Genomic DNA, 21,674 nt, shown 5'->3' with positions numbered 1-21,674 from the left:
GAAAATCTTCAAAACGGAGCCAAAAACAGCAGTACATAATCATCCTTTTGGGATTCGGGAAGGGGTTAAACCTGGGTAGATGTCATTTACTTTCTGCCTCTCCTGAGTGTCAGAAAGAACAGGAAGTTAAAGAAAATCTTCCCAATGGAGTCCAAGAAAGCAACCATAAATTGGTTACGACATCTCACACTCTTGAGTCTTTAAAAAAAGCTGTGTGGTGTATAGTGCTTTCAGGATATGTATTATGTCTTGCACTAAAACATTTAGAGATATATTTATTTTTAAAGCTACATTTTATTATTCTTACAAGGTATAATACCAGGGATACCTCTGGAAGTTGCACGGCACCTCTAGGCATCATAGTATGCAAAAAAATGGCATGGTCTTAATGGATCATAGTACCTGAACCTAGCAGCAATGTAATTCAAGGACAATTGGCCAGCCCTTGTTGCCACACAAAAAAGCAATAGGAGAAGTACCAAATAAGACACTTTCCATAACATCCACTTCTGTAGATCCCACACACAATTAGACAGTATGTTACCTCATAGTTCAAAATTCACCAGCATGTCCACTAAACATAACAATTATCAGCTTGTCCACCAGAAACATAATTAGGTAGAGTGTCTGCTACAATCAGCATAACAGTTGTTCCTCCTTCTCCCCCCAAAACTGGCAGATTATACCCTACACATAACTAGGCACAGTCCTCTCCCAAATCATTAAGTAGATATTCCCTCAAGGTAAAAATTAAGCAGCCCTTATACCTAAAAACATAATAAAGTAGATTGCCCCATTAAATCGCCAGACTTAAAAAGGCATAGCAGCCGTCTCCCCCTCATCGTTTTTTTGTTGTTGTGTTCTTTGTGATTTTTTACATTTCTAAGTATGTAGCTAGAAAATAAAATATAACTTCTTTGTATATCATAGATATCAGTCACAGGCTGACTGGTAGTGGATAACCCAGGCAAAGAAAAGAGAGTGGCAACCTGAAAGTTAGTATACTATAGAAGAATATCAGCTACTGCAGCCTGCATATTACTTTTAGCACAGGTTTCTTGAAGGACCCAGACATACGTAACACACAGCTGGCTTCATAGCTGAGTGCTCATCTAATTCAGAACCATATGTCTGTGGACAGCTCAAATATGTCTCAGTGACTTGCAATCCTATGTACAGCTCTAAAACATGTTCAAGAGACTTCAGTACTTAGATCCTAACAGTTGCTTCCAACATGTACATTTCCCCTAGCCTTAGCTCAAAGAACCGGTGAAAAAAGGTTTCAAAACATCTAGAAGCAGGCAAATTCCATTGCAAAATGCATTCATACTCTCAGTACCACACTGAAAGCCAAATGCATCCAAATGAATGAAGAGATCAATGCTTTTGCCTGAGGATACACTAGTAAGAAAAAACAAACACTATGTTGCAGGGGGCTTACATGACATTGTTGCTAACAACTGTGTATTCCATTCCAACAGTGTTCTGTAACCATAACCATTATTATCGCTACGCTAATAAGGGAGGAAATGTAACAATATTATGGACATGGTAAGATGGTTCAAAGTGCAATGACATAACTTATAAGAAGCAATCAGATCTCATATTCATGCAAAAAAGTTAAATACTTCTTGCAGGTATGGGATGCTGTGAACCTCAGGTCAAAAATCAAATACTTACTCAAGACAAGTAAAGCCTCTGGTTCCTGTGAAGGCTTCCCACACTGTCCTATGGACCTCAGTTGCTGCTGACAGACCCTCCAGTGAAATCCATCAATATCTTGTCGGATTGAAGATCTTGGCTGCGCCTCTTCATGCACATGCACTGCTGTACTGTGCTTGCGTGAGTACAGCCCCACCAGCGCAGTAAGCCAGAGCCGCATATGCACGGGCAGCTCAGTGCTACTGTGCATGCGCGGCTGTGCTCACACATGAAGAGGAGTGTGGCCCAGATCTTGCAGGGGGTCCCAGCAAGCAGCAGCAGGGGCAAGGAAGACATCGGACCCAGAGGTTTCCCTCGTCTTAGGTAAGTATTCTGGGTGTAGTGTGTGGAGGGATTTTAGCAGATAGATGCACATACACTAGGAATTTACAAGGCAAAACCTTTCAACTCAGTGCTGTAAGGGAGGCATCATACTTAAGTCAATTCCTCACATGCAGTTTTACGCACAATATGTGTGTTTGTCTGCGATTGAAATCTGGCATTTTTTACAGTAGGCAGTGAATTTCAATGAGGAGAAAAGTAGTGCAAGCTGTACATTTTCTTAAATGCTATTCAGATTTGCAGATGGCTCCTGAAAACACAGCGACCCCATAGAAAAACATTACTTTCTTATTAACATGTGATTTGGCATTGCGGTAAAACACCTGCGATTTCAACTAGTGTGACCCTTGCATGAGGTCATGAGGCAGTAGCAAAGCCCCCACAAGCAGAAAGCTCATGTATCACATACATGTATATTTATTAAACCATGGTACATGCACAGACAGCAGATTTCCCATCACTAAACACCTTTACAAAACACACACACACACACACACACACACACACACACACACACACACACACACACACACACACACACACACACACACACTTCTTTATATTTTTCTGATTCTTTTTACTTTTCTTATCCCAATGACTGCCTCCATACTCCCACTGTATGTGATCTTGCCAATTCAATCAACAACAAAACTTCAGAAAACAGTGTTATAAACACCTTAAAGCGAACCTAAACTGAGAACGGTATGGAAGTTTCCTTTTAAAATAATACCAGTTGCCTGACTCTCCTGCTGGTCCTGCGTCTTTAATACTTTTAGCCACAGCCCCTCAACAAGCATGCAGATCAGGTGCTCTGCCTGAAGTCAGACTGGATTAGCTGCATGCTTGTTTCAGGTGTGTGATTCACCCACTACTGCAGCCAAAGAGATCAGCAGGACTGACAAGCAACCGGTATTGCTTAACCACCCTGGCGTTCTGATTAAATCGCCAGGGTGGCTGCGGGAGGGTTTTTTTTAAATAAAAAAAAAACTATTTCATGCAGCCAACTGAAAGTTGGCTGCATGAAAGCCCACTAGAGGGCGCTCCGGAGGCGATCTTCCGATCGCCTCCGGCGCCCAGAATAAACAAGGAAGGCCGCAATGAGCGGCCTTCCTTGTTTTGCTTACATCGTCGCCATAGCGACGAGCGGAGTGACGTCATCGACGTCAGCCGACGTCCTGACGTCAGCCGCCTCCGATCCAGCCCTTAGCGCTGGCCGGAACTTTTTGTTCCGGCTGCGCAGGGCTCAGGCGGCTAGGGGGGCCCTCTTTCGCCGCTGCTCGCGGCGAATCGCCGCAGAGCGGCGGCGATCAGGCAGCACACGCGGCTGGCAAAGTGCCGGCTGCGTGTGCTGCACTTTATTTGATAAAAATCGGCCCAGCAGGGCCTGAGCGGCAGCCTCCGGCGGTGATGGACGAGCTGAGCTCGTCCAGACCGCTCAGGAGGTTAAAAGGAAACATCCATAGCCCTCTGTTTAAGTTCCCTTTTATTTACCCAAGTAAGTAAAAAGTAATTAATCTAAAGCTAGAATTATATGCACAGTTTTAACAAACAACATATTACCAAGCAGTAGTACAAGATTTTAACTTATCTTTTACAATAGGTTTTTAATTCATATCTACCTCAGTGCACCAAAAAGAGGTGCGATTTCAGCTGTCAGTGTGTCTCCTGCTGCAACAGGTGGCATTGTTACCACAGACGACCCAAGACCGTGACTGATGCTGGCTTATGATTAGCTGTTAGCATGCTACTGTTTAGTCCAGTGATCTGCAAACTTGGCTCTCCAGATGTTAAGGAACTACAAGTACCACAATACATTGCAGGAGTCTGGCAGTCAAAGTCATGATTCATAAAGGCAAATGCATTGTGGAACTTGTCGTTCTTTAACAGCTGGAGAGCCAAGTTTGCAGATCACTGGTTTAGTCCATGCTCACAGAACATCAGGAAGGAGCCAGGTTCAGGTAAAAGACAAACCTTGGAGAAAGGGATGTACTTGATTGTTAGAGGTTCAGACTGACTGTGGTCACCATGTCCAATGGCTAGGCCCGGATCAAGGTCCTCCAGCGCCAAAGGCATATATTCTAGACTGTGTGCCTCCGTACCCTCCATTATCCTCCACTATTTGAAGTCGTAGCCTGGTGAGTGTCTGCAGCCAATTTTATCTGCCTCTCCCCCATTATTTGTCTTCGAACTCCCTGCTTGATCAGTTCCAGTCTGGCTTTTGCTCTAATTACCCCACAAAAACAACAGGTCTTACTTTAAGGAAACCTGAGACAATGAAAAAAAAAATCATACTGTACATACTTGGGCATCCTCCAGCCCCCTTCAGGCTGATCAGTCCTTCACAGTCTTACCAGGCCGCCTGGATCCTCCGCTAGGTGGCATGGTAATGCATCCACTCGGTGGGGGGACTGCGCATAAACGGCCCAGCCGCGCGCCCCACAGCTCTCCTATTACCAGTAACTTTCTGCACCTGTGCAGTACTACTGTGCAAGGGCAGAACACTCCCAGCCACAGACGTGCGACGTTGGAGTGTGCGTGGCGGACTGCCCCTGCACTGACTGGATCCGATTCAGGCCACCTAGTGGAGGATCCAGGTGGCCTGGGAGGACAGCTAGGGTCCGATCAGCCTTAAGAGGGCTGGAGGAAGCCCCAGGTATGTATAATTTTGACATTCACTCCCTAGCCAGCTCCTGTCATCTCCAACTCAAAAACATATCTCACATCTGACTTTTTCTCACTCAGGACGCCACTTAAATGTTAGTACATACTCTTAAAATAATAATGATAATAATAACAATATGAAACCATCCCCAATCTAATACATACATACATACATACATATATATATATAATTTATGGAGTTTGAAAATGGATCAATTAAATGCAGAATCTGAATTTGCCAGCTGCATACATTTGCATAAGATTTGCAGCAACTTGGTTTTATTAGCTTCTCACTGACTAACCTTATCCCTGTTTCTCCCCCTGGCCTGTTGCATTACATGTAGTAAGGTCCCTACACACGTTCAACCAAACTGCGTGGTTGTCATCTGACTTTGGTCTGTTGGGCAACAATCCGGCGTGTGTACGCATGCAAATGACTGGACGACCAACTGGCAGATCAACTCACAGGACTGTTGGGCTGATATCATACAGTTGGTTTGTACAAGTTGCTTGAATGTCTTGTACTTGTTTTGAAGGCAGCTATATTGGGCAGTACATCATTCCGCTTGCGCGGGCATTATGTAAATGAGTTGGTTCTTTCGTTGGTTTGGCTGTGTGAAAATACAGGTCGTGTCAATGGGTTGTCATGCAATTGGTCATGCCGTTGTGTTGGTCATGCGTTTTGTTGGACATGTGTGCGAGCCTTTAGTCAGAGCTCCCTACAACATGCGACCTGTGAGGTGACATTCAATCACAATATACACAAGTAGAGTATTTTACAGCCAGCCCTAATGGAAGTTTAGCTGCTAGAGGAATTTCATGTATCAATGTTATCTCTACTTGAAGTCTGACAACTAAATGATGAATTTGCATTGCTATTGGTTATTGTCCTTTATCTGACTGCATGGGCTTGTGAGTGATTGAACTGGCACCAAAATGATTGATCTTCACTTTCCCCTTTATGTCTTAAATATGCAACATTACATTATTCTACAATTAAGAGCAAAGCATCTACAGATAATGATAAAAGGCCTACGCACAAATCATGCAGACATTTCTTCTAATTATGTGATTTCTTATGTTATAATGTGATGCTCAAGCCAGGGGAGCAATTTGCAGAATCTAGAAATCAACTGTCACATTAGGTAAATTCACTTTGAAGCAGCGTGTAAAAATAAATAGAGGAAAACACAACTAAAATAAAGATCTAACTAATGAAGGTGATGTACAAAATCCATGCTCGTGCTGGTTTCTAGATCAAAAATGTAACGGTAGTTATGTGACGTAAGCTCTGGGGCTGTGAAGATTCAGACTCGTCTACTGGCAATAAAATATACAGGCACAGGGGAACAGGTGGATGTTAGATAATGATTTATCTGTTCTCCGGGCTGCATCTAAGGTACATGTAGGGTCCAAAAACAATGAATCACTGTTTGTATCACTTCACCTGAAACTGAAGACCAATAATATAACAGACAGAATTAGACTGAAATTTCTGGTATGCATTATGTTAACAAATTACAGGTAAGCCAAAAGGTAAAAATATAGTATCAAATGGACTGGACTAGACCTTTCCTATCTATTAATTAACCATTTCAGCAACACCAGTGCAAACGCCTCTACATTTTGTACCATTTGTATGCATTTAGTGATTTGACACTTTCTGTAATCTCAGCCATTATAGACTTTACCTGAAATAGACAATTTAGGTATCATTTTTTCTAAGGGCAGTTAAGGCTTTGTTTTGGTATGAAATATTTAATTCCATACACACAGCCAAAAAATAAATTCATAATTCATTCATATATATGACAAAAAAAGGATGTGAAAGAAGCTTGTGCTTCTTTTATAGCCTTTTTGTAATAAATATGGTTGATGGGTTGATATAGATGGCCCTTTTTCTGCAGTACCTCTGTCATGTTAACACTGGTTTCAATGTAGGTCAGATGCAGTTTTCAGCAGTCTGCTCACTTATGTACACAAATGGTTGTCTTCAGTTTGAGCTTAGGAGTGGGAATTCAACCTAACCTCAAAACTCTGAATTAACTGGTTCCTAGGGCTCATTTCCACCAGGAGCATTTGCAGCAGTTTCTTGAATGTGTCTTGGAGGTGGATGCCGGCACAAGTGGAAACAGGGCCTTGAATACCCGCACACATTTGGACAAAGTTAGCAAACTGCAGAAAACTGCCGTACATCTGACCTAAGTTATAAATAGTATTATTCTTTTTAAAGGGGCTAAACAAAACTTGCTGTCAGTTCTCTCCTAACATTGCTGTGTTGAGAGAAGAGAGTAAAGTTAAGAGAGAACTGTGTTTTTTCTCTTCCTGCACACATGATCAATGTGATTGGTTAATCAAATTGATCACATGACTTGGACAGTACTTACTGGCTGCTCTTCTCTTTACTACAAAACCCAACTACCACTTAATTGTAGCAATAAAGTGGCAGGGGAATGTTTAACGACAGTAAATGTATACTGCTTTAATATGGAATCTTGTTTGATAACTGACAGGCACACGGTACTGAAGTGGTTATACTGATGTTTCAACATGATCCCACTTGCTAGAAAGTCAGAAGTGATGTGTTTTTCTTCATTTGAGCACACACATAGAAAGAAGTTGGCCTTATAGTTTGAACAAACGTTCTGCTTTAAACTGCGTGCAATAGTGTATGGTTTGACCACAGTAAAGCTTTCAGCAGTACCTGCCCACCAGCACAGATAAGTCACTGTAATTGAGCTGTGATCATTTTCAACAGTTGACAGAGTGCAGGCCTAAGTAGGACTGCTGACATCATAGCATTGCCCCCTGTGACTCCAATAATTAACAAGCACTTGCATCATCAACCTTGCTTACTGAAAGGGGAATTAAGTACGTTCCCCTGAAACTGCAAGCGTCCACAGGCTTACATCAGAGACTGATGAATGTCGTGCTGGACAAAAATTCAGAAAGAACTAAGCAAATGAGACTCAACAAAATTCTACCACAATATCTAGATTTCCTGTTATACATGATCCACTGTCATCACATTCTATAACTAGAGTACACTAGGGAAATGTTGCCATAAAATCATTAAGCATATTTACAGGTCTTCAAACAACCTTTGTTAAAGTTATTCTGGTGGTCAGTGATTTGCAAATAACATTTATAGGTTACATTTGATAAATGTTACAGTACTTTACTGGTTTTTTATTTATCGAGTTTTAAAAGTGAACAGGGTACAATGAAGCAGTCAAGTCATGCTAATGTAATCATGGCAGAAGGTTGAATTAAAGGACCACTATAGCGGGGGAAAAAAACATTGAAAATCTGACAGAACCGACAGGTTCAGGACTAATCCTCTCCTCATGAGTGATTCTCTGCCAAAATAGTAAGATACCAGCTTCCCTACTTACTTGCACACTATTTTGGTAATTACACTTAGCAACTGCAAGTCAGGAAATACTTTTGAAAACAAACAAAACCCTGAGAATCCCCTATGGGTAGATGGACTACTTTAAAACCTGTAGTTCTTTCAGATTTTAACTGCTTACTTTTTCACTGTAGTTGTCCTTCAATATTGAAACCTGATGTCAGTTTATGTCAGCAGGCAGTACTTATACTTAAAGAGGATCTGTAACGTCAAAACGTCCCCTGGGGGGTACTCACCTCGGGTGGGGGAAGCCTCCGGATCCTAATGAGGCTTCCCACGCCGTCCTCCGTCCCTCAGGGGTCTCGCTGCAGCCCTCCGTGAAAGATGACGTCAATATTTACCTTCCCAGCTCCTGCGCAGGCGCTCTGACGGCTGTCGGCTCCAAAGTAGGCGGAAATACCCGATCGCCGTTGGGTCTACTCTACTGTGCAGGCGCAAGTTTCTGGCGCCTGCGCAGTAGAGCGGACCCGACTGAGATCGGGTATTTCCGTGTAGTTCGGAGCCGAAAGCAGCCACAGCGCCCCCGCTGGAGCCAGCAAAGGTAAATATTGAATTTACAGTCGGGTCTGTCGCCGGCTGTTCGGAGGGCTGCAGCGAGACCCCCGTGGGACAGAGGACGGCGTGGGAAGCCTCATTCCTCTTAAAACAATGCACATTGCCTGGCAGTCCTGCTGATCCACTGTCTCCAATATTTTTATCCATCTTTCCAGGAGGAGGAGGTGTGATGGTGCGGGGGTACTTTGCTGGTGACACGGTGGGAGATTTATTCAAAATTGAAAGCATACTGAACCAGCATGGCTACCACAGCATCTTGCAGCAGCATGTTATTCCATCCGGTTTGCGTTTAGTTGGACCATCATTTATTTTTCAACAGGACAATGACCCCAAACACACCTCCAGGCTGTGTAAGGGCTATTTGACCAGGAAGGAGAGTGGTGGTGTGCTGTGCCAGATGACCTGGCCTCCACTGTCACCAGACCTGAACCCAATCAAGATGGTTTGGGGTGAGCTGGACCGCAGAGTGAAGGCAAAAGGGCCAACAAGTGCTAAGCATCTCTGGGAACTCATTCAAGACTGTTGGAAGACCATTTCAGGTGACTACCTCTTGAAACTCATCAAGAGAATGCCAAGAGTGTGCAAAGCAGTAATCAAAGCAAAAGGTGGCTACTTTGAAGAACCTAGAATATGACATATTTTCAGTTGTTTTACATGTTTTGGTTATGTACCATACTTCCACATGTGTTAATTCATAGTTTGGATGCCTTCAGTGTGAATCTACAATGTTCATAGTCATGTAAATAAAGAAAACTCTTTGAATGAGAAGGTGTGTCCAAACTTTTTGTCTGTTCTGTAAGTATAACAGCACTTTTTCAGGTGAATAAAGCAATAGCCTGACATAGTAAACATACAGAATACCCAGATAGCTCACCACTAGGAAAGTTTAGGGGGCCTAAAGGAAACCAGAGATAAAAAAAAAAGTTGTATACATACCTGGGGCTTCCCCCAGCTCCATGCGCCCGGATCACTCCCGCGCCACCGTCCTCCGCTGCCAGCAGCTCCAATATCATTTATTTATTATTATTTATTTATTGTATTTATAAAACGCCAACATATTACGCAGCGCTGACATGTCCCATTAGTTCTGTCAGTCACGGCCAGTCTGTGCAAAAGAAGTGCACTCTCTAGGTATCTCTTCGGAGGCCGCATGGGGCTGAAGGAAGCCCCAGGTATGTATAAAACTTTTCTTTTTTGGTCTCTGGTACACTTTAAAGAGAGCAAAAAGCCCTCCTACTAAAAACCAACGTGGAGTGTAATTTGCCTTCTTAAAGAGACTCTGAAGTGAATCAAAATCCATGTTTTTAACTTTTATTAATGTTAAGCACTAGTGCTAAACCGCCGCATCCCCGTGGCACAACGAGGGGTTTATACCCCCCAAATCCCCTTGTCTAATTGTGTGGAGCGCTTCATGATTGAGGCAGAGCTTAGGGCTGTAGCTCTGCTTCTTCGTGCATCAATCCCCGCTGATCGCTGCCACTCCTCGCCCCTCTCAGTCTTCCTTCACCGAGAGGGGCGGGGGAGAGACGGAGATCCGCGGGCAGATTGATGCGCATGGAGGCAGAGCTGCAGCTCAAAGCTCTGCCTCCATGGGTAGCAAAATCCACGACCAAGAAAGTCGTGGCTTTTGCCCTGTGATTTGGGGGTATAAACCCCTCATTATTCTGCGTGGATGCATCAGTTTAGCACTACCTGTAGTGCTTTACATAAATAGAAGTTAAAAACATGGATTTTGACTTGCTTCAGAGTCTTTTTAAAACAGAAGGTATTTGTGATAATTCAGCTTTAACTGAGGTTTTCCATGATGTATCATTCCTGAATAGAGGAGTCTGCTGAGGGGTCTTGCAAGGTATGTGCTATTCATAGACCTCCTAATTCTGTCTGTTATTACTAAATGTATATAAAAAGCTTTCCAGTCATGTATTGTATAGATACAGATAGGAAGATCAGTGAGACAACACAAGTGCATGCTCGCTTTCTTTCACATTGGTCATTTTTCTGTATTCCCAGTTGCAGCCCTTGCTTCAAGTCTCTAATAGGTGATTCTATAAAAAAAAATTTCCAAACGTAATAAAAATGTAAATCCTGACTTTGAAATTAATTCAGTGACATTTAATCCGTAAAATACTCTTCTGTTTCTTCTGTATATTTAAATGATATTCGAAACAAGGAGGTCATCATTAAAGCAAATTTAGAGTGACCCTAAAGAAAAAAAGGTGCATACTCACCAGGAAAGGCTTTGGATCTATACTATGGAGCCTTACCTGCCCTCTCCCAGTGTCCTGGTTTCTGCCTCCGGGAGGCCTCAGAAGCCTTCGGTAGCACTCACATGGCCGAGTGCTCCCAAAGATTGGTAGCTCTGTACTGCGCATGCGCTGGTGTGCACTCACACATGCGCAGTATGGAGCCACCTGTCTTCAGAAGCCCTCAGGGATGTGAGTGCTTCTCATGGCTTCCAAAAATCCCTGAAGGCATATTCAACTAGTTGTTCAAATAAGTGCAATGGGGGTGACAGCGCTGGAACAAAGACACCATGAGTGGACTGGGGAGGCTTTATAGAATCCAGAGCCTTCACACTCCATAGGCGAATATGTACTATTTTTTCGATTCAGTTTTACTTTAAGTAAAGACTGGAGAACTATGGAGAGCCTGTGTCATCCAAGAAACATGGACTGGATTTTTTTTCAATGTCCATGATCAGTTGGGAAATTCTTCCGTGAGACTCGGTAAGATGGATTAGACTTTACTCCATGTGCACATCAGTGGTCCATGGGCACCCATGACCCTGCAGCCAGTTCACTAGACAGCTTTCTTTGACTACTTTTAATAGGTACTAACCACTGCATACCAGGAACAACCCTCAAGACCTGAAGTTGTGGACCCCAGTCATCTAGCTATTGCAATTTGCAATATGGCCCTTATCAGACTTGCTACATTTGCCTATTTTCCCTGCATCCAACACATCACACTTAAGAACTGACTGTTTTCTTGCTGCCTGATATATCCCACCTCTTGGCACGTGCTATTACGCTAGAGATACTAAATATTTACTTTACTGGTCAGTGGTTTTAATGTTGTGCCTGACTGGTGTATACTTTACAAATTGCATCCGTTCTCCAAAATCACCCTGCAATCCTGACCTTGAAATTTTTGCGTAGGAAATGCTTGTGATGCAACCCCCAGCAAAGCTTTTCACAAGTGAACACTGGTGAAGTTGCCCTAAGTACTAGCCACTTTAAAAAGCTCAACTCTGATTGGTAGTTAAGGGCAATAACCCTACTTCCTTTACACTTGTTTAAAAAAAACACCCACATTGCTTTTGGCAAAAAAAAATAAAATTAGCTGGTATGTATTGTGATAGGAGATAATTTTATATTTGCAGACTGAGAATATAGGTGCTAGGTCTCCTTTAATTGACACTTAACCTAAACACACAAAATTGTTGTCAACTGAAACAATCGTTTGTGGGGATCTCAGGAGAGAACATAGCTGCAGGTGTCTCCTGGATACATTGGTGATGTCACTAGTGATCTGCCATATTGGATTCATTATATGGATGCTATTTTCCTGGTGTTTAGGTTTTCTCAGTGCGGAACCTCTTGATCATCCTGCCACTTCCCCTTCACAGAACAGAGCCGGCTGCACAGCAGGGAGCCAAGCAGTGTGTCTTTACAAAGATCATTCCTAAACATCATCCAAAACAATCGATAAAAATCTTTTCAGGAGACAGTATTTGAGAGTGTGTATGTAGTTCTATGCATAGGGGAAATGTAATTAGCTGTGAGTACAAGCAATACAATAGGCAGCTTTATTTTGGGTCCTTGCGCCCTGGCAGGGAAAAAGACATGAAAACTAATACAATAAAATGACAACAAAATATGCAGTCCCAGGCAGGTATAGCTTCCATGTTAGATCAATTTTGGGGAAAATCTAAGGTTATTACAAATTATATAATTCAATAAAATCAATTTTCTATAATAATCATATGTCCAGGCATGTAATAAAACGAACATAACAATAGGCTGTCGTAAGCCTTCCCTAAAAGGCCATTTTTCCACATAGACTTTTACTTCTACAAGTCCAAAATTGTATTGTAAAGAATGCAAGTCACTGGAGAATAATCTGTAAGGGCTGGGCGTTTCTGCAGCCGCTTGCGGATACGCTTGGTCAATGTATCTCAATGGGGTGGTTCACACCAGAGCGGGAGGCATTTTGCAGAAACGCATTCTCCCGGGGTGAGGCATTTTTTGGATTGTGGATGCTTTTCTGCCTCAATGTTAAGTATAGGAAAAACGCAAACCGCTCTGAAAAACAGCAGTTCAGATCGGTTTTGCAGGCGTTTTTGTTACAGAAGCTGTTCAGTAACAGCTTTACTGTAACAATATCTGAAATCTACTACACCAAAAACGCTTCACAAAACCGCAAAATGCTAGCTGAAACGCTACAGAAAAATAAGAAAAAGCGTTTCAAAATCTGCTAGCATTTTGCGGATCTGCTAGCGGGTTTTGGTGTGCACCGGGCCTGAGTGCTTACTATTTTGTTATTGTTACTATAGCATGACAGGTGGCTTTTTCTAGCATTGGGACATATTAACAGACTCTTGGATAATTAATGAGCCTGTACACTTCAAGGATTTTTCCTCGTCTAGATTTTGCCACTCTTAACTAACCTCTGTGGACTTTATAATGGTTTTTATGGTGAATGATGCAATAATGACACATTTCAATGACGTGTTATGATTATGAACAATAATATTATAATGTCATACACTGCAAAACTGATGGTGTTCAATCTGCATCTAGTCTTATAAAATCCTACTGTGATAGTCAAAGAAAATGTTTGCTAAAATGATCTATGTAAATGGGCATTACAGCCTCTTCTGAGAAACATTTGATTTATTGGGGTATTCCAAATGTTATGGGGTTGAGTCAATGTGAGCTATGTGACAATTCACAAAACTTCCTTCACAAATTACTTCACTTATCTAGTTTTTACCATCTCTGTATAAGACATGTTAAACATTCAACAAGCAGAAAAGTATTAAAACTAAGTCCAGAACATTACTATTGAAGATACATTCATTAGGAGCAACATACTTTGAGGACTGTGGGTGACTGTTTTGCTTCGAAAGTGCTGAATAGTTATTTTATAGATAAGGTGAGAAACAGGTGAGGAGAAAATTCACTAGATAAGTTTGTGACTCAACCAGTTTTCCTCTTTCTGCAGACACATTTATACATGATACTATTTCCTGGTCACTTCACAAGTTTCCTTTGAAATAGCCAGTCAAGTGAGCCAGAGATCCTTCTGGAAAGCAAGAATCTGACAGGACAGTGGGTTTTCCTATGGAGGAGCTCTCACACTCCAGCTCACCTCTCTGATGCAGCGAGATGAACTCTTTTTGGCTATCACAGCAGCTCAGCAGTCTAATTATGAAACTTGGCTATAGCTGCTGCAGTGCTACCCACAGAGAGTTGAGCTCTCAGCAGAAGGAGAGGGTGGGAGAGGTCAGGTGATCTGTGAAGACTGGCAGAAACTGGCTGCTGTCCCATCCCAGTTCTTCTATGATTTCTTCACGTGTGGGTAATGATGGAGTATGGGGAGTGTGGGCTATGGGCCACTTTCTCTCCAGTAATGTTATACTGTTTTTTCAAAAGGAAATGATTCTACAGGACTCATTCTGATAGATGTTATATATATTTATTACAAAAAGTACAAGCATGCAATACACTAAATATTGTGCTTTGCTAATTAATGCTGCCACAGAATATGTTGGCGCTTTATAAATCCTTAATAATAATAATAATAATAATAATAATAATGTCTACCTGACAACATTGAATTTCCATAGCTGATTACAGTTTATACTGGGGACCACCACATAAAAACAGAAGCAGAATTTTAATAACTTGATCCTATTTACATCCAAAAACAGGAAGTGTGACTGTATCCATTTTCTCTGCAGCTTTTATAGGAAAATATTGTATATTAATTTAGCTTTACACATGTAAATATTATTACACATGTACATCGTCTTTTTCACATTTTGCCTGGAGTTCTCCTTTAACTACTATTTCTCGTAGTTGCTTGGCCTGGTTTGACACTGTTGATGGCATGCTTCTGTAAATAAGAGTACATTACAATATGGGATCAGTTTAGATCCCTATAATGGCAAACTTATGCTGACCATTCAGAAAGTTTATTTATTTATTTATTTTCTGTGGACTACCATCCGAAAAAGCTATTTCCTGGGATCTTGTCTGCCCTCTGCTATGCCATCAATTAAGCTCTATGTGTGTGTTCCAGAAATGATGCTGTAAGAGCCTGGATATAAACTGCTGAGATTGAAGTAGCTTTTAATAAACAGAGTAATCTGCGTGTGAAAGTGCTTGACAAGAAAAAAAAAAAAGAAAACCCTGGAAAACAAACATGCAAATCATCTGGCTTTACAAAGAGACAAAGTCAACGGGCTGCTAAAGGTCCCTCCCAAGTGAATAGAAGAAGTACCCCAATAAAAAGATATTCAAGAGATCATGAACATTGGTACAAAAAGCAGTACATTAGGACCATATTCCTGCAGCACACTGAACTGAGACTATGGCATTTATTGAGTGAGAAGCAAACTGAACCACATGGCGTAATATAAAGAGAGGTACAGCGTATTGCTAAAGTGACACAGCTACTTTGGCATGGCACTCGCTGACGTTTCCATGTAAATTACCCTTGCTATGGGAAACCTACACAAGCCAATAAACACTGACACCCAAGTTTAGCATTAAGCTACATACCAGCATATGCTGATGTCTTCTGATATGACCAGATGTCTGCATGAGCAATCCCAACCGTTCCTTATTGATCTCCTCAAGGAAGATCAGCACCAGCTATACCTCCTAGTGCTGTGCCCTCCCACCTGCACGAGCATAAACATATACGCTCAGTCAAGTATGAATGTTCATAGCACAGCCATCAACCACAATGCCCCAAGGGCAGTTAGATTGTGTCTGCACATCTAACTCACCTCGGATATCTATACTACGTGTAACTCTGCAATTACTTTTAAAGAGAACTTGAAGTGAGAGGTATAAGGCGGCTGCCATATTTATTTCCTTTTAAACAATACCAGTTGCCTGGCATCTAGCTGATCTCTTTGGCTGCAGTACTGCCCGAATCAGTCACCTGAAACAAGCATGCAGCCAATCAGGTCAGACTTGGGTCAGAAAACCTGATCTGCTTGCTTGTACAGGGTCTATGGCTATAAGTATTATACTCAAAACTATAAGTATTAGTGGCAGAAGATCACCAGGACAGCCAGGCAATTTGCATTGTTTAAAATAAAATAAATGTCAGCCTCCATATCCCTATCACTTCAGATTATCTTAAATGTAACAACTAATACCCCAAGACTGGCTTCTTGTTACGTTAGTACTCAGTAAAGTAAATAAATACACTCATGTGAAATGCTCATCATATTCGATTATAAACGCTCTGTAGCGTAGCCGGTGCTCTATATATTGAAAACATCTTTAGCAAAAACTAACTTTACATTCAAGTAACTACTTTTGCAGTTTGCAGCCCAGAAATTATATATATATATATATATATATATTATATATATATATATATATATATATATATATATATATATATATACACACACACACACACACACACACACACACACACACGCAGAGCGGAATCTTGTTAAAGTAAACTCTGCTATAGTAAACCTCAAGGATACAAGGATATAGTAAACTAAGTCCTCAAGGCCCTAGCAAATGTGTCTGGGTAAATATACAATGTATGATCAATTCTGATAGCGATATACAATGTATGACCAATTCTGATCTAGTAAACTTTTGATAGAGTAGACAACTTTCTCTGGCGTGTATATATCTGAATATATATGCCTTATATTGACAGCTTCCTTTTTTTTTTGTATACAATTGAGTTGGGTACTGTCCTCGTTCAAAACTTTCTACAGTAACTCACACTACACAATGTTAATAGCAGCTGACCGGTTATTAGTATGCATCATTGAATTCACATCAATACAAGATGTGAGTCAAACAGATGTGGAATGTAAATTTAAGAAAACACCAATAAAAGACCTGGTGGAGCCTTGATGTGCACTACATCAAAAGATAAAACACCCAGACGTTTCAAGTTCATAAGGTTCATGCATTCTTAATGATCAACCTGTCTTCAATTTCAGCTTTCAGCAAGGAAAACAAAAAATACAGCACTGAGAACCATGGGACAGAACAGCTTTGTTATAAGGTGCTGTTCCAGCAGCAAGTAAAACTAATGTGTGATTGACAAGTATGGGAGCTGCTTGCATGCACTCAGGATCTGCCAAGTGCTGTGACCCCCCAGCCTGAAGAGGATGTTAATCTCATGGATGCATCCCAGGCTTGTAGCACCTTCTAAGGGAAGCAACATTCATCTGTCACATGGTGCTCACAAAGCCTTGATTCATTGTTATCCCTACTTGATGTAGAGGGATTAATAAGAGACCAAGGGACACACAATGTGCACCTGTAAAACTCACTGGGGATCTCTTCCCTCCCCCTTTCCAGTCAGTAAATAATGTCCTAGGGGTGCAAATGCTGAATGGAGCCTTGCAGCACAAAGGAAGATTGGTTAACTCCTTCACTACTTGGGTGGCAGCGACACGAATGCCCCTTCAAATACACAACCAAAAGAAAACATCCAATAGCCACGCAGGGAAATTCATCAAAAGCAGTAATGTAAACAACATCCTATGGTAATCCAGGCACCTAACCACACTGCAGAACCAAGCATATATTGTACAGAACAATTATCCTTCATTTTCCAGTTCAGATGCCTGCAGTTTCCCAGGCAAAATACGTATGAAAGCAATATCAGTCTCTCCAGCATCCAGGAGACATAATAATTCCCCCCTCTGAATGCACAGATCATGCATAGAGGGTGTTTAACCCAATAAATGCCCCAGCGCAGCCTCTCTCATCCCCAGCTCCCTCCTCCTCTTCCTCTGCCCTTCTCTCTCCCCTCCATGCAGACATCAGACTGAAGAGATGAAAACACACAAGCAGGGTCTTGGGAGGCAGACAGAGACAAAAAGAGTGAGAGGGGGAGAATGAGCGAGGGGGCAGAGACAGAGCACCACACATTTCCAGCATGCTATTCTGCAGGGAGACACACTGACACCTGCCTTTCATCCTACGCCAGTCATAATACTAGGCAAGCAATCACCATCATCATCATCATCATCATCATCCTGTAAGCAGAGCATCATCCGTGCTACACACAGGCAAGCAATGCAATGGCACAGCACAGATCCCAGGCAGAGGAGAGGACAGCAGGGCTTGCTGCTGCTGCTACTGAGGAAGCAGGGAGGGAGAAGAGCAGGCAGCACAGGGACACACACACAGCACATACACACACAGCATTCATAGTAATAATAACAATAATAATATAATAGTCATATTCACCTTGGCTGTGGATTATTGTGTTGTTGTTGGTGCTTGTTGTTGTGGGTGATGGGGAGGAGGATGATGATGATGATGATGAGGTTGGAGAGATGGTGGTGGTGGAGGAGGAGGATGAGGAGGAGAGTAGTTGTTGTTGATGGGTAACAGTCGCCAGGACTACGGTGGCTATGGCGCTGGATTCACAAGGCAACAGTTGCTATAACTCACAAAAGAGGGAGGCAACCTAACCTGAGAGGAGGAAGAGGAGGAGCTGCCTGACACTGACACACACAGTCTTTTGATGGGAAAGAAAGCATCCGCTGCATCCCTGTAGCTGCACCTGCTCCTCGCGTCCCCCACCCCAGCAGCCACTACGCATGTGCTAGATTGTATTGTGCGAGTAGTGTGGAGCTGATGCGCTCGTACTGATGCTTGGATGGAACGGCGGCGCTACAGTGTCTGCTTCCAGCCGCTGTGCTCTTTCACTACAGTTAGATTTTTACATTGTTGTTACTGCGAACAGCCATGGTTTTCCTGGAAGCACTCCTCACAGAAATCCAACTTCTTATCGCATTGCCGTGTTTAGCAAAACTATAGTTTTGGTTTGTTTGTTTTTTGTAGAAACATCATTCTTAGCTTGGGTTACTCATGAAGGATAAAACTGATTTCTATACAGCCACACTGAATACAATTGCTTATAATTACTACAGAAAGTGTTCAGTCAGGATAATACCATTTATTGGTTAACTTGAAAAGATTGAGGTTACACTCACAGTCGTGCGTTGTAGTGAGGCGCAAATGCTGCATTGTAATGTGGTATGTTGACCTGTAATGCTCCACCTATAGCGACGTTCACACTCAGTGGCGTAGCTATGAAGCAATGGGCCCCGGTGCGAGTTTTACATTGGACCCCACCAAGCACCGTATACGTAACACTTGATATGGCGCAACAAAACCTGCGATGGCCATCCACAGTATTAGAGATGCAAGAAGGGGATGGGGAACAGTTTGTTAATGATTACCACTATTCAAAGCATCTATAGAAGTGATAATTACCACCACAGCACCAATAAACAGCTTATACTTTGGTTGAGGAAGGGCCCCTCTGGCCCAAGGGTCCTGATGCGGTCGCTATCTCTACAACCCCTACTGCTACGCCACTGTTCACACTATGGCGAGTGCAGTGCAGCGTGCGAAATCCTAATGCACTGCATGTAGTGTGTTTACTGCATAAGGCTCACTTTGACAGTACAGTGAAGCGTTGACAGTATGCTTCTCTGTATGCGACGCAATAATTGTATAACGTGGCGTCACTTTTACCATTCATTGTGTTGCGTTCCCGTTTGTTCAGGGTATACAACTCAATTCCCACTGTGAATTTAATCTCAAAGTTGAAGTTTTCAGTATATAGTAGTATCTTCTTTTACATCCTGTGCACTGTCCGTAATCTTAGGCCAAGTTTACAATGTATCAGTTGCATTTTGTACGCGGCACATCGTACCAGATTAAAAAATAGACACCTCTGGCAACGTTTGAATCACAAGCATGGTACTACTTTATCATTCATTTGTTACACGGGCATAACGTGGGGTTTCCAGTTTCGCACAACTCGGGTCACATTCTTACTATGAAATCTGATGCACTGCAGTGATAATGCCATATGTGTGAAAGCCCTCATTGTCCGAGCATTGCAGCACTCTGCTTTGCAGTTATAACGTATGTTATCACACACTAGGGCTGGTGCACACCAAGAGCGCTTTTGAGCGCTTTTCAAAACGCTAGCGCTTTGAAAAGCGATTGGCTAATGTATTTGAATGGAATGAATCACACCAGAGTGATGTGATTTTTTTCCCAAACGCAGGTCCTGCAGCATTTCTGAGGCAATTCAGCCTCAATGTTAGTAAAGGAAAGTGGAAAATTGCTCTAAAAAGCGCTAGAACAGAGCGATTTTCCAAGCATTTTTTTTTTCTTACAAAAGCTGTACACTTCCAGCTCTGCTGTACATATAAAAAAAAAACTATTGCTACACCAAAACACTCCAAAAATCGCTAGGCAAGACTAGAAAATCGCTAGGCACATGCCTAGAATCACTTAGAAACATCTCTTCTAAAAAAAGGTGAGCGTTTGCGATTACACTAGCGCTTTTAGGTGTGCACCAGCCCTAAGAAAGGATACCTTATACACATTTGGACATCAGGGGGGGGAGGAGGCAGTTGTTTTGTTTTTTTCTGATGAAAATCAGTGTCTTCAAGAAGCGTTGAATACACTTAAAGCCCTTTTACACTTAATCAGTTGCTCTCAGTTATAACTGAAAGAAAACTGATTTTCAAAATAACGTTCATGTTTTCACATGGCTCAGTTCCCACTATAAGCGTTTTAACTGAATACCCTTTTCACAATGCACTGCTATGGAAAAAACATACTAACAGGCAATAACACATGCCAACGCATTAAGTGTAAAAGGACCCCTTAGGCTACATTCACAAAGGTGCGTTGTGGTGCAACATAACAAACACTTTTTATCATGGCTTGCTGCACTGCAATGCACCACTTCTGCGATGTTCACAGTGCAGTAGCTGTGTTGCAGTGTAACAGCGTGCGGCATGGTAATGCACTGTATGCATGCAGCGTGTCACTACAAAATGCATGCATTAACAGTGGCAGTGAATCATACTTTTCATTGACTGTATGCTTCACTGTACTTCATTTATGTGTTTCTTTAACTAATTGAAACCTATGTACTGGTACTGTGATGCATTTATTAGCATCCTTTGTTTAAAAAAAAATCAATAAACATTCTCTTTAAGGCCAGGGTCACACTTAGCAGAATCACACAAGTTTTCCCCATAGAACACACTGGAAAACTCATGCGATTCTGCTAAGTGTGACCCTGGCCTAGACAAAAAAAAATCCACTCTGGTCATCTCTCATCATCTCTCAGAAGGTATTCTACACCTGGTACCCACCTTCTAGCTAGTATCTTGGCTAAGAACTTATATACTAAACTGCAATAATCAGAACTATACCAAAATTGTTTTTACAGTCTGCTTTTTCAGGCTTTTTATGAATGGGACGTAGTATTGCTACTCTCCACTGCTCCAGCATTTCCTCTCTTTGCAATATATTCTCTAAGCGTTCATGTACAGTACAGGTATATGTCTAATTAGCTGTCTGTCTCCGTGCTTTATGTAAGCCATGATGTTAAATTAAACAGATTCATTGCTCTTGTCACCTGTTAGTTATATTATATTCGGTGTTTTGAAAAAGACAATGTATAAAGTTTTTTTTATGTTAATACCATTTTCATTTGCATTGCATTCAATTTTTTTCTGATTCCCCACTAAGCAGTTCCTGGAAATATTCTTCACTTCTTTCTCATTTTCTTCTCCCCCCCCCCCCCCCCCCCCATGCCCCAAACTGCCCTTCACAACTGAGGCATTAGTGTACACAGAAGTGGTTCTGCTGCATCTTAAATGTTGTATTATGAATGCATTAAGTGCCTCCAAACAGCGATTGTAGGAAAAATATTTTTTTTTTTTCTTTTTTTGCTG

The 21,674-nt window shown here is 41.9% G+C and overlaps 1 protein-coding gene across 6 annotated transcripts in view; it reads right to left on the bottom strand.

Moving 5' to 3' along the window:
* The window catches only part of RFX3 (regulatory factor X3), a 367,918-nt gene extending 349,565 nt beyond the window's left edge, over positions 1-18,353 (bottom strand). For all 6 annotated transcript variants that reach the window (XM_068271397.1, XM_068271398.1, XM_068271396.1 and 3 more), the window contains exon 1: positions 18,145-18,353. The gene's annotated coding sequence lies outside the window, so the exon portion shown is untranslated. The remainder of the gene's footprint in view (positions 1-18,144) is intronic.
* Between the last annotated feature and the right edge of the window lie 3,321 nt (positions 18,354-21,674).

Source organism: Hyperolius riggenbachi, chromosome 1 (assembly GCF_040937935.1).
Source record: "Hyperolius riggenbachi isolate aHypRig1 chromosome 1, aHypRig1.pri, whole genome shotgun sequence".
NCBI classification, from domain to species: Eukaryota; Metazoa; Chordata; class Amphibia; order Anura; family Hyperoliidae; genus Hyperolius; species Hyperolius riggenbachi.
This window is presented reverse-complemented; position numbering and strand designations above follow the sequence as displayed.